The sequence below is a fragment of the Halichoeres trimaculatus genome, unplaced genomic scaffold (genome assembly GCF_033239565.1).
Source record: "Halichoeres trimaculatus isolate MK-OKI-2021-1 unplaced genomic scaffold, fHalTri1.1 fHalTri1_scaffold_6, whole genome shotgun sequence".
In the NCBI taxonomy this organism is placed as follows: Eukaryota; Metazoa; Chordata; class Actinopteri; order Labriformes; family Labridae; genus Halichoeres; species Halichoeres trimaculatus.
The window spans coordinates 5,646,429-5,661,382 of NW_027437184.1; the positions used below are offsets into that span (position 1 = coordinate 5,646,429).

The 14,954-nt window shown below is 34.7% G+C and overlaps 1 long non-coding RNA gene across 1 annotated transcript in view; it reads left to right on the forward strand.

Annotated features, from left to right (window-relative positions):
* The window catches only part of LOC141792101 (uncharacterized), a 35,032-nt gene extending 23,175 nt beyond the window's left edge, over window positions 1–11,857 (forward strand). Inside the window, exons 2-3 of the long non-coding RNA XR_012598351.1 lie at window positions 11,263–11,364; window positions 11,754–11,857. This is a non-coding gene — a long non-coding RNA (uncharacterized LOC141792101). The remainder of the gene's footprint in view (window positions 1–11,262; window positions 11,365–11,753) is intronic.
* Window positions 11,858–14,954: the final 3,097 nt, after the last annotated feature.

The following is a 14,954-nucleotide window of genomic DNA, read 5'->3' on the forward strand; positions in this document are numbered from 1 at the left end:
AACTTTATTGTCATTGTAACAAGTACAACAAAATTGAAGTCACAGCAGCAATCAAGAAACGAAAGTAAGAAAGTGTATAGAAATTGCAAAAAGGTCCATAAGAAAATAGATGCTGACAGCTTGTCCATCATTGTCCAGTCAGCCAGTCTCCACCTCCACAGGGTCCAGGACTGAGCTTCTTCAGCAGTCTGTTCAGTCTCTGTCTCCTGGATCCTGTCTGTTCACAGCAGGTGAAGCTCTTCCAATGTGGCGTTGGTGTCTGGTGTTAGCTCTGTTAGCCATGTCTGTGAATAACAAAATGCTACTCTACCTTCTGGTATTCCCTCTGTTGCTGGGTTAGCATGGCTAGCATTTCTTTGGAGATAGATCTTATGTTCCCAATAACGATGAATGGAAGGACAGGTCCATGTCGTCACTTCTTAGCTCACACCTGAGAACCAGCACGTCGTCCTCACCTCCTTCTCCTCACCTTGTGGGGAAACATCAGGCCTTACACCAGTTAGCATTGACATGCTACAGGCTGCTAACGGCTGAGTTCACATGTAAACAATGCAGCCATGGTTACATGTAGGATCTCCAGACAAACACAGGAGCAAAAATAGAAAAAATATCGCTGAGGCCACAAAAAGTTTGGTGTCCATGACCTACAATGAGCCGTACAAAGTAATGATCCAGTCCAAATACAAAGATGACGAAAAAGAGACGAAAAAATTACAAGAAAAGGATAAAGAAGAGAGAGCTGCTGCAGCCACAGCCAACAGGGCAGCGCCTGGCAACTATCTCTTGATATTCTGTTTTTCATGCGACATTGTTGGCCTGAAGAGCCGGCTACAGTGACAAACAAGCGTCTAAAGTCTTCATTCTTAAACTGATCGCACACCTGGGCTTTAACTTGCTTTAAGACGTCAGTTTTGTTTTTACCAGCCAAATCAATGAATAAAAGGGGCTTATTTAATGGCAACAAATGAAACTGTTTTACAAGAATGTGAAATTTCTAAATTGGCAAGGTAACCAAAGGGTGGAGGTTAAAGCTAAAGCTTCAGTAACCTCTGAAGACCCAAGCTTTTGTCTAGTGTACATTTTTTAATTCACTTTGCTTTCTGGGATAAGTAAGACCTAATAAGTTAAAAACTAAACTTGATCTTTGTACAGGAAGTTATTGTACTTAAATTTTTTTATTTTACTAAAATGGGCGTACTTTTGTGATTTTACCCAAATACGATATGAGCAATGTACCTAAATGTGGCTAATAAAAATGAAGTATCATGGGTCTTAGAGGCAGAGATGTAATGTCTACATTGTTGTTGTTAGCATTCATTAGCAATAACTGCACAATAAAGAACTGTACTGATTGGTATTTATATCGTCAGCAGGTGAAATACACCTGAGTGATCTGAAAACAAAACATAAATCATTAGTATTCAATATGAACAACAATGGTCCAAGTTTCGAACCCTGTGGCACACCACATGTAACTTTTTACAGGTTTGAGTTTACATCGTCAGTGTGGACAAATTGATCCCTCTTCTCCAAATGGCTCGTTAGCCAATCACAAGCCAGGCCTCAGATAGCATATTTCTTTAATTATATAAAAATTTGTGGTCAGACTAGACATATGAGAATGTAAAATTCTTTGTTTAGATAAAAGATTTGCGATCACACGTGTGTGAAAGTACGATTGAAGCATGAACTCGTCATTACTGTTGTTGGGTGATGTAAGTCAGGGTCATGAGATGAAAACTCAGGGAAATACCAGCAGGGTTTACGCTCTTTCTCTGATAACATCTGTGGTGTTTGTGTGTGTGTGTGTGTGTGTGTGTGTGTGTGTGTGTGTGTATTGTGTGTCTTTTTTGGTTACACAATTTTGAGAAGAAGAAAAAAAAACACAGAATAATGAGTGAGATGTTTACACTGAGTGGGCAGAAAGCACCGGAGATATCTCTTTTTGTTGGTTCCCTTCCTGCATCTCACACACACTCACACTTACACTTACACACACACACACACACACACACACACACACACACACACACACACACACACACACACACACACACACACTCTCTCTCTCTTTACCACCCATCTCCCTCAGACTTCTATCTTGTGGTTTTCGCTGCCGTCTCATCTCTGTACAGGGCAGAGACCAACAGCAGTGCATTGTGGGTAGAGTATCTACCACACCTTTTCCTCAGGGTTAACTGATTATCAGACGCTTTGTGCGTTTCTGTCGAGATAAACTCTGGTTTTTGCTTTCATCCAAGGTAGATTTAACACCTCTATAGTTTCTGTTTTACCCAAATTTTTGGAGTTTTTTGTTTTTAAAGTAGAGAATAAAAATAAATAGATATAGCCTGAATCTGTTGAAACTTTTTATTTCAAACTTTATTCTAAACTTGACCAAAAAGCCAAGAATTTCTGCAGGATTTTATTAAATGTGCTTAATATTTGTTATTTATTTATTTATTTTTGTTGTAATTTTCATTAAAAAAAAAAGTCTTGCTGATTTCCAGTGGTGCACCGAAATGAAAATTTGTGGAAGCCGAAGACAAATAAAATATTACAGTTTGGTCAAATACCAAATATCAAATAACGAGGCTTAATGTTGACTTTAAAATGGTCCAAAAAACCATCCTGCGAGTAAATGCTTTGGCCGATTTCTCTGGATATACTTTGAAGTTTCAATATCTGGAGTTTTTTCCAATTTACTGCATGTTATATGACAGCAAAACAGTTTAAAATGAAGAAAAACACAAAGACAGAATAGGATCTTGGAGGTTTAGTGAAGGAAAAAACACCAGGAGCAAATTTTGCAGGATGAACTTAGAGTTTAAACATTAATAAACATATGTACATTAACATTTCTGTGCATTGTGTCTTATTTTGTAAAAAAAAAAAGGTCGCTAAAAGCTTGACCAGAATCTCCAGCATCCACACAGATCTCTCTTTCCTCACACACACACACCACCTGAGGATTGTTGCTCCTCATCACAGGACAAAACTGAAAGTCAAAGTACGGGAGAAGGGATTTAGCTGGTTATGCTCACTGTACAGTACAAATAAGGCTTTGTGCATTGATTTACAACGGATATAATACAGTAAGAGCCTCAAATCATGCCCAAACAGTAAAAAGAAGCCTTGGTTCAATGTTCTAACATCACACAATAAATACATGAGCTATTTTAAGCGATGCGCAACTCACACACTTAAAAAAGTCACCACACAATATAAGCCTCATGAAGTTAAAAACTAGACAGAGAGAGCTTCATTCATCCTTAAGTTCATCCCATCTGACGTCACCTTTTTCACATGAAGTTGCTCCTTCAGATGCTCCTTCAGTCCCAGAATGATGCAGAAACCTCAGTGGAGGTTTTTTAACCTGGGAGGATTTTTTTTTTTGGCGTTTTTAGGAGACTTTAGCTCTGTTATCTCTGCGCGCTCCTGCCATGCATCTGTTCCGCACATAGACTGTATATAGAGAGGACAGCGTGGCTCCCCCATTTATCATCGTACGGTTTTGAAGACAAAATTCCTGTGCCTGTGACGGAGGGATTCTGGGAGAATCTGAGTGGAGCTGGGTGACAAAAATAATAATTATTTTTTTATTTCGTGAGTCTTATCACTTCCTGACTCTAACCTCCCAGTTTTTTGTGGAAACCTCACTTAGAGCCGAGCAAGTGGACGTCCATTTTTTTTACAGTCTTGGTCTTCCTTAAATGCCTGAGTAACATTACCGTAAAAAACACGTCGACTGAAACAGCACAGACTCAGCTTTCACAAACCGTTGGAAGTTTTCTGATTGTGTAAATTGTTAAGGAATAACAATCCTTCAAAGTGCAATGTGTTGGCGACGACGGATCCAGTGTTAAAGGGTTAATTGCGTCACACACTACTGTTCGGCCTTGCTTTAAACTCACTTCACTTAAGGCCTAATGTGTTTTTATTTGCATCTCTGCTGTTTTCCAAAAAACTTTTAAATGTTTGCTTAGAGAAAATACCAAACGTACCAAAGCAGACCTAGCATACGTATGTGGTGGAATAACAGTTTTGGGACAGGCCATGCATTTGAAATATTGCGTTAAGAATCAATTAGGTCTTCAAGTGTAATTTCTTTTAGTAAAGTCACAGCCAAAAAAACTTTTAAAAAAGCCAGTAAAAAATGTAAAATGATTGGTTCCATTAAATTGCATCAGAAACTGTGAGTACTGGCTCGTTTTGATACTAGTGATCCACTGATGAAGGTCGTCAAGACACAGCATCTGTTGCTGCTTCATGTCTATACGAAGCCAGCACATGTAAAAGTTCTTCAGCGACAAAAAAAAAAAAAAAAAAAAAAGCTAAGACAAGGAAGCTAACGCAGGAAACAGGCTGAAGATACAGATCCTCAGCCAGGAAGGTTCAGCTGCTGCCAGATATCCAGGAAGTGCAGCTGCAGGCTTTCAGCAGATTAAAACACTCTGCAGAAATACAGACCAACCAACAGCTTGGGAGACAGACCAAGATCTGGGAATCCAAGAAATGACACGGCCTGGTCGACATGGGCAGGGAAAACCGCTGGATTACATCATAAATCCACTTTTTGAAAAATGACAGTTGTTGAAACTTAGGGACTTAATAGATTATTATGCTGCAAATTATGTACAAAGCTCAGAAAAATCTCCTACTGCCCAACATTCAGGGTCATTTCATCAAAAGGAAAAGTAGTTACAATTTATATAATAAGAATAAGAAATATTTTTAAAACTGAGAGTTTTTCACCAAAGGGAAGAAATATCATAATGAAATATGAAACTGAGTTTTATGTTCGTGAATCATTTTGCTTTTCATTTTGCTCTAAGAAGGATCTGATAGAAGGTTAATATGGCAAACTGGTCAAATAGTGTAACTTCTTTTGTGTGTGTTTTGACAAGTGTGTAGTTAATGTTTTGTGAGAGACGAGGGAGAAACAATAAGATTTTCTTCTTTCTTCTTTTTATTCCACCAATGGGTTTTGAGACATTGGACGTTTTGGAAATCTGGATTTTCTACACAGTTGGAGTTCAAACTTAAAGACACTGAGACTTCATTCAAGCTGCAGTTCATCTCAAGGAAAAAAAGTATAGTTGTTTATTTTTCCTTGGTGCTCTTAGGGGGAAACACCTAGATTCCTAGCAATGCTGACTAAACCCACAGAAGTGAGTTTTGTCGTTACGGGTCAAAACTGGTCACAGAGGCAGTGGGACTCTTTTGGCATGCGATGGCTGTGGATTTGGAGGGAAAGTTAATGTTTTACAAAGAACCAGTCATGTAATCCCTGTTTTTTCCAATCCATCTTTAAGATTTCAAAGAAATCTGTGGCTGAAAGTTTTGTGACTCTTATCCTGCTGCTGTTGTTGGAGGCAGACTGTTTGATACAGGTGCTGTTGGGAGCATCTCTTTTTTCTGTTTGTGTGTTATTGTGCTAATTCTAATCCATTTCATTTTTTTTGTGGCATACTAACCCAGATTAAACTTTTTTTTCCAACTATAAGAAGAGCGTTTTGGTAGTTTAGGGACTTCCACAGAGACTTCTTCCTCTTGTTGTTCACGTGACCAGACCCGCGCTTTATAGAAGAAGGAAACCCTTTTCACACCCACACACTCACACAGTCAAATATCTTTTGACACAGTTAAAAAGAAGTGTGACATTGATGAGGTTATTCAAAAACATTTTTTTAAATGTTGTTTGAATCAATAAAGCCTTCTACTATCCCTTATCATAATCCATGTGAAAAAGCGAACTCTGAGGGTGTACTGACCTTTCCTCAAAACAAATGACACGTGAAGAAGATGCTATTGTTCATGCCAGATGAATTACCGTTACATGCCTCGCATTATTCCCAAAACTGATCAACATCTCAGGGCTAAAAACAAATCAGCACATAGACTGCCTTATCAGCTCGCCTGATCTCAAGCCACAGGGAACAATTGGTCAATGAGAGAGACAATGATTGATTGGAAAGCCATACAAGGGGCAGCACAGTGTTAGCAGAGAAATCAGAAATTGAGACATTAAATGTTTTATTTTGCATAAAATTATGTGAAAACTTTTGTTTTTATTAAAGTTTGAACACTGGCTGAAAAAATAATCAGTGTTTTCAGTTAATCAAATGTTGCTTAATCTTCCATCTAGATTCTAGGCGTCTAGAGCTCCTTGTCATCCCTTCTGTTTTCACAGCTTGTTTTAGTATTCCCTCTGTTTACCTACAGCTCCTACAATATGAGACAGATCTCGTGGTCTTTGTGACACTTTAAGCAAGATGACAGATTTTACAACTTTGGAAATCACCTACCTTCCTGTCACTTTGCACGTCTCAAAGATGTTTTATATCTTATTAAAATCGAAAGGTAAGATGTGTGACAAACAGTTCAATCAAAGATTTCAATAAACATGGAGCTCTTTTTACAAATATGTGAGATGGCTGTGAACAACATAACTCAAAAAATAACCAACAGATCTTGATGAAATGTTCAGGAAATGTTCAAAATGTAATAAGGAAGAAGTGACTAAATTTTGGAGGTGATCCGAATCACCATCTGGATCCAGGACTTTTTTAAAGGATTCTTTATCATTGTGAGATAGGGCTGTTTTCACCATATGTGTATATAACTTCACCATAAATGGTCGAATTGCTTTGCAAAACGATACAAGACAAAGTCACCATAATTTCTGACAGATGTAAAAGTACGATCCAGATCCTGGTAATATTCTGGATACTAAGATCTGGAATATGAAGTATGTACTGGGTCATCATAATTTTCAACACTGTCAGGAAACAAATTATTGTAAAAACCTGCAGCTAACACCAAATTGTAGCAGACAGTCTGCTGAGAGGGAGTATAACATTATATGCTTGGTGGAGGTCTGTGCTGTCTGAGTGCTTTTCTAGTTAATTTTTTTTCTCTTTTGCTGAATGCTAAGATAATGATATGTGTACATTATTTTCTTATGTTTATGTTTCTATAGAGGGGCAGCTTTGGTGCAGAAGCACTGTGGAGTATAATGACTCTAAATTGACGTGGAGGAGCTAACCACCAAAAAACGCATTTTTAAACTAAAAATCAGCACTCATACGGATGGTAAACGGCTCCCAGGTTTGTGAAATATTAGAGAATTAGTGAGTGGACAGAAGAGATCAGCAAGTGGACAGATATTAGGTGGACAGACGTTTTAAGCAGAGACGCCTAGCGTGTACCGAGAGCAATTTAAACACACAACTGTCACTCGATGCTCATGACTGCATCATCCGTGAACACTTACCAAAATGTGACAGACCAGGACGTAAACTTGTGTCAATAAATCAGAAACAGTCCCAAACCGAAAAAGCACACAGACTGCTGAGTCTGAGACCCGGTTTATAATAAAAGAACCAGAAAACTACGTCCTGAGTTAATTATTCACCCGCAGACGTCGCTGGTGTTTCAGTGTTAAGTGTGACCCTGTTAGCTGGTGACTCTCAGCCGTTAATCACTGATACTGTCGGCTCAGGAGTCACCAGTTAGCATGGTCGCTATTAACTCCAAAACACCAGTTGCTCCGTGACGGTTAAAACTTGATAGACGTTGCCTCTGTTGTATAGTATCGTTTCTACAAACTGACCACAAAACAAACGTACATTTTTATGCTGAAAACAGGTTGAATTCAGTGTATAAAAAACGTTAACTCGTTTGAATGAATGGCGCTAAACGCTGCTTCAACGGGCAAGATGCGTGCGCAACTTTATGATGACGTAGACTGATGATCCCTCTATCTTAAATATAAACTTGAGTTACATCTTTTTGTTTCTTGTACGGCCTAGCTTTGCTGGTATCTTGTAGTTCTCTCCCTTATTGTGTGTTTTTTTTTTTTTTTTTTTTTTTTTTTTAACTAAAACAACTCTTATTTTAATGTAGAACTTGCTGATCATTTGTTTTATGTATTAAAATTAAATTCAAAAAGCTGTGAAAAAATGCAAATAAAATAAAATAAAATAAAAAGGTGCAAAATAATAAAATACCCCACATTTTAAAGAAATAGATTCAGATGTTTACACTTTGAAAAGTGCAGTACATTAGTTTTTTTTTTTTTTAATATATATTGTGAGCTTCCTTTGTCCTCTTCATTTACTACTAGTATTATGATTATTATTAGTAGCATTAGTTATGATATTAAAATGATATTGTATTTGCATTGATTACTCCTGCTGGACATATTTTGCTGTGTTTTTTAAACGTGGGGAAATTACGCGGTGAATAATTAGAGTTGAGTTGCTGATGCCTGCACGTATTTTGGAACATTCCCAGTCACATCTGATTAATTAATTGATTTATTGAAGACTTCTCCTGCCGTAAGAAGAGATGACTTCACTTGTTTTTCTCGGTGCGATCCCAGACTTTGATCCAGACCTGAACAAATCATCATATTACATCTGTATCATAACTTCCATCTACACACCTCCACCAAATCAAAAGATACGCCTGCTTTCATACCGCTGATAAAACCACACGCTGCGCCATGAGGAAAGTGAGAGGATGCTGTAAATCTAATCAGCAGTTCACATCAATCATTTGATCAGACACAGAGTTTGATACAGTGGTCAGTAATTTACTGTAGTTTCATCAAGTTAATCAACCAGTAATAAATATGAACTGATACAGCGTCAGAATTAATGAAGAGGCAGCAGCTGGAAATACCCCGAGGAGAAAACAAGTGACAAGCCGATTTCTCAACACTTCAGAGCACTTATGGTGTTATGTAGGTTTTAAAAGTCATATAAATGTTTTAAAGATGAGTCTGGGACCTTTTTATATGCGCAGTTACCCTTTATTTATCTATCTAATCATTTATTTATGGTCACACTCATTTCACGCTGAAGTATTGATTTTCCCTTGGATTCTAACTTAATGGAATGGATAAGGGAGGTCATGCGTCTTGTCCACCTAAGGAAGATTAGCTCTATTATTAGAGGTTGCACAAGGAATTTGTTCTGAAAAACAATAAACAAAAATGATCAAAGAAACAACTCTAATAACTTAGACCAAAATTCGAAGACAACAAAGTGCATCACATTAAAACAAACAAAAAGAACACAAACAACGCACTTTTTATTAGTTTAGGTTTGCTTCCAGCTCACTCTTGTATCTACTTATGCAAAGATTTATATGAATCTTTTTGAACTGTTTAAGTGATGTGCATGTTTTCATTTTTCACTGCATTTGTTCCATAAATTGACTCCTTTAACTGATACACAGTATGTTTCGGTGGTCGTACGAACTGGCTGTTTTTTGAAAAAGCATGATCCTCTGAGATTGTGTTTATTTTCTCATTTTTGAAACAACTTTTGAATGCCCAGTGGTAGTTAATTCTGGTTTGCTTTGTGCATTTTGAGAAGTGTTTTGAGGTTGACCAAGTCCATGAATTTTAGTGCTTTCAGTTTGATCAAAAAGGGGTTTGATAGTAAAATTTCACAGTGTTCTTTTTTCTTTTTCAATTAAGAAATGCAAAAAAGACTTGTTTAAATGCCAAATGCTAATTTTTGTTGTGTCAGTCATTCTATAAAATGACTTAAAACTTGTGTGAAGTGAACGGGATAATGCAGAAGACCCCCCCCCCCCCCCCCCCCAAAAAAAAAAAAAATATATATATATATATATATATATATATATATATATATATATGTATATATATATAGATAGATAGATAGATATATATATATATATATATATATATATATATATATATATATATATATATATATATATATATATAGATATATATATATATAGATATAGATATAGATATATATTGATATATATAAAATAATTACTGATTTCTTTTTTTTTTTAATTTATTTTTAAAAAAGGTATGCTAAATCGCAATATTGGTCTTTTCCAAAATCTTTCAGCCCTATACACACACACATACACACAGACACAAAGACACACACACTACATTTATATATATATATATATATATATATATATATATATATATATATGTTTATATATATGTATATATATATATATATATATATATATATATATATATATATTTATATATATATATCTATATGTATATATATATATATATATATATATATATATATATATATATGTGTGTGTGTGTTTGTGTGTATATATATATATACATTATTATCATATTAGGTTTGATAAAACATTTTGGTTTTTTTTTCGATTATTTTTGTACAAAAAGTAATAATACATTAAAGCAGTGTCTAGCCAACAAGAACAGGTTTTCTTATCATGGATCATTTAAAACTGACAAAAAAACGCCTACTTATGCTTTTGTTAAGAGGAATTCTTGCGACAGCCTCTAGTCGCAAATACTGTTAATTAGAGAAACATAATTACTTTCTGAGAACTTGTTATCATTGTTAAAGCCCAGTGTGGACTTGCACCTCACTGTATTTCTGGGCTATAACCCCATGTGTACCCCCACGCAGCCTGAGATCCTCTGGCAGTGATCAACTTGCTTGTCCCAGGTCTAGGTTCAAGACCAAGGGTGACAGAGCTTTCTCAGTGAGACTCTGGAGCAGCCTGCCAGATGAGATCAGACTGTCACAATCAGTTCCTGTTTTATTTCACTACTGAAGACCATTTTACAGAAAAGCTTTTATTTTTCTGATTTTATCTGAATGTTATTGGTTTTACTTCTATTGATTTATTTTATTGCTTGGCTGCTTGTCTTATTTGTGTGGTTTTTACTGTCTGCTTTCATTTTTTTCCCTGTTTTACTGAAAAAAACGAAAAGTATTATATAAAAGTATTATTGTAAAACTGTCTCTGATCACAGGTTTTACTTTTTGTCATTTTTGTGAATTAAAGGTTTTATTGGTCAGAGACGATATGCAGCTTTAACTGTTTTAAAGATCATACGTCTGTTGGTGTGTGCCATTGTTTTCTGTGTGTGGTGACAACATGTCAAGAGTTACTCTGCATGCAACAGTTGCTGAATTTTCTTTTAGCTTTTAGCTTTATTTGGTTGTTTTAGAAGGTCAAAGGTTGAATTTCTGCTTTTTTTTTTCAACTTCCCTAAACATCATCATCCTCTTATTGTTTCCTCCTCTGTTTTAAAGATGGTGATTTGCTGCAAAGTTTGAATAAAAAAAAACACATCTAAAAAAATGTGGGGCGTTGTAGCCAAAAAAGATTGTGAATGCATTCTGAAACATGAAGAGAAATGTGTAGATTTATATGATGAATCAGGAGATACTCAGCCATCCACTGTCTGTTTTTTTTCTTTTGAAGGAGGAAGATTGCGGATTAACCGTCTGTCCTCAAAGGAACTGTGTCTGAAACAAAGAAGACGGACTGTGGGAACTGCAACTTAGACAAAGTATGAACAATCAGGTCTGAAGTTTTTATAGTTTCACATCTGCATTTTGAGCTTTTCTTTCTCATCCTCATTTCACAGTTTTAAAGTCTGATTTCCCAAATTTATCCTTTAAATTCACATTCACAAAAGAGTTCTCCTGATCTTTGTTGGTCTGATTTTTCCACATGAGATGATTCCTGATCGGAAAAAAAAACATAAAGCAGACCTTTATGATCAGCGAGGCATCATAAACAGAACAAAAGGAGCCACTCATGCACAGTTGTTGTATCAGATGTTTAATGCACGACAGCGTGACACCTCCCCTGACCTCAGTTTGATTGGTTAATGATCCACTCGTTATGAAGCCTGTGCAGCTTGATTCCCGGAGACAGTTTGATAAAGTTGTGATATATTCATCATGCAGGTGCAAAGAACAGGATGAGGAGTTAAACGCTGTGTTGCCGAGAGAAAGTGTTGAATGATTATGGGCTGACTTTTTTTTAAACATTTCAATAAAGCTTTGTTTCACTGCCATCGGTGTATTGGTGGATTTTTTTTATACCTGTTATGTTCAATAATTGGTGAAACTTACAGATGATAAGTTGACATTATAATATTTTCATGCAGGTTTGTGTCTGAGCAGCAGCTTGAACAAACAGGTTGGACAGTTTACTCTTCATTCGGCGTGGAGTAAAATGCTGCAGGTGCTGCAGGTGACTTCTTCAGGAGTTAGGCCAAAACACATAGACAAAACCAACCAGGAGTGAATACTCACATGATAAAAAATAAAATATATTTATATATATAAAATACATGTCACCTAAAATTAACAATTGAGTTTTCAGCTCTTTATTAATCTGCTTTTGCAGAAGATGCTATTATATACGACCATGTTTTTTTCCAGGTTAGATGTTAAAATCTTACAGTTGTCACGCTACAACCATCCAAAATGAGCTGGGTATCCAACTTTCTAATTTAAAAAAAAATATGTGTAAAAAAAAAATTCAGATTTCTTTTTTTAAACTTCAGAAATGACTCCAAATTCCTCCGGGTTTCTTTTTGTTTGACAAAAGAAATCAGGTTTTTAGACTCAGTATCGGCTCTCAGTGAGTGGTTTAATACATTAAAAGCCAATTATGATATTCAAAATTTAAGCTATTCATAACTACATACAGTTAACATTTGAAGGGGAAACAACAATTTATTCCAGTGGATAAAAAGATATTTTAACATGTTCTTTCAAATTGTGTGTGAAAGTCTTTAACAAAATATAATTAAGACTAATGACGAGATTCTGCCAATAGGAATTCAAAATGTTACTTTTCACACTTCCCCGCTGTCTAACAGAAACTTGTTTACAAATTTGTCTTTTATTATTTATTATTTGAACTAAAAGCATTGGCAATTTTAGTAATTGTATTTATTTCTATAATAAACTGTTATTCATTTTCTAGATGAATTTAAATGATATGATTTTCTGAGTTTTGACACTTTCAGTAAGATATGGTTTGTGTAAAGAAAGACAACTAGGTGGATTCTGCTATCTTAGCATTCCGTAGGGTAAACCTGACACAAAGAAAGCAAACAGTCAGCTGTAATACAAGAGAAAATGTTTTAGATTTTTCTATCTCAATTAAAGGTGCAGTGGGTGTTGTTAAGCGTGATTAAAAAGGACATGGGTATGAATGGAATATAATATTTCGGAGTGTGTTTGAATAAGTGGATAATCACCTGAACATGGAAAACAAAGGATGAGCCTGTTTATTCTTCGGAAGGAGCAGGTCAGCCAGCCTGCACCAAAGGAAAAAGGGGTGACTGTGTGAAATACGTGCATTACAAAATAAAGATGGAGGAGGGAGAATGTGCACAAAATAATTTGGAATCCTGGTAGATTGTTTTTCCCCCAATGGTAAAACTTGAAGAATGAAGGATGATACTTATAAGATAACCAAGGAGCTTCTTTTCCTTAAAGGTTACTGTTCCCTCTGAAACTCAACAAACAGTAGAGTCGAGCCAAGTACTGATAACATTAAATGCACCTATTTAAAAACATTGAAGTTCTGAGGAAAAAAAACAGAAAAGTAATCTATGTCTTTTGGGAGTGAACAACTATGTACTTGACGGTTTAATCCCAAATATTTCCTGCAAATTAAGGGCAAACATTTCATTCCTTAAACCTCACTAAATTATAACATTTGTGATATTTTTTCCTTTTTTTTTACTTTACCATTATACATGTAAATTGATAATATTAAAACAGTTGTTATTTAATTTTTATCATTATTCTTAGTTGTAGAAGTAGTAGTAGTAGTTTATTTATATAATTGTTTAACTGCTATTACTGCCCATTACCATTTACTACTTACTCACTATTATTTTATTATGATTATTTTGTAATTATTTTTTCTTTTTGTAATTACATTCTTTAATTTTAAAACTTAAATTAGCTACCAATAGTCAAATTAAGAGATTCCAGAAGTAAAAAAAAATATTATTAATATTATTTTATTTTTTTAATCTGTTTATTTTTTATAATTGTTTTATTCTTAGAACCACCAATTACTATTTACCTTTTGCTTAATATTATTTTATTATGATTATTTTGTTATATATTTTTTTCTTTTTAATCATATTCTTCAATTTTAAAACTTAAATTAGCTACCAATAGTCAAATTAAGAGATTCCATAAGTAAAAAAAAATATTATTAATATTATTTTATTTTTTTAATCTGTTTATTTTTTTTATAATTGTTTTATTCTTAGAACTACCAATTACTATTTACCCTTTGCTTAATATTATTTTATTATGATTATTTTGTTATATATTTTTTTCTTTTTAATCATATTCTTCAATTTTAAAACTTAAATTAGCTACCAGAAGTCAAATCAAGTGTTTCCAGAGGCAAAATTATTAGTATCATTATTATTATTATTGTTATTATTATTATTATTATTATTATTATTATTATTATTATTATTATTATTACTGCCAGTGGGACTCTGCATGTTATTATATATGTATGTTGTTTTTTTAAAAACCTCATGTATCAGCCTTGAACATTTCTTAAAAACAACCACAGATGTCAAACTTTGTGTTCCTTCCATTGGTAAAATTTTGAGCTCCAATCCATCAAACTGACGATAATGAAAATGAAAATAATAATAAGAAGAAGAAGAAATGCTGCACTTGCCCTAATTATGTCTTTTGATACAATGTAAAACCATTTTATGCATCATTACACCAAATCCATGCTGTCAAATTTAAGCTATCATCATCTGTTAGTGATTCCATTTAAACTTTTCAGGTGGATCAACAGGTCCACGACATTTACGGTCAGCTGCGTACCTGGATCACACAGTCATGTAATGAATGAAAAGAATCCGGTCTCTCAGCTGTTCGTCCTGCCAGCTCACTTCATGTTTTACTGTGAAGAGAAATGTCAGCTTCCAAAGAAAACTTTTTTAAAGTCTTAGTTTGATTGATGAACAGATCTGGAAACCATCCAGCTGCTTAGATCACTGTTGATCTCTTCTTTGACTTTAAAGAGTGACATTTTTACAAATACACATCTGTTAATAAGTAAACTTTGCAAACTTAACACTATAATCTACAAAGGAAATACTG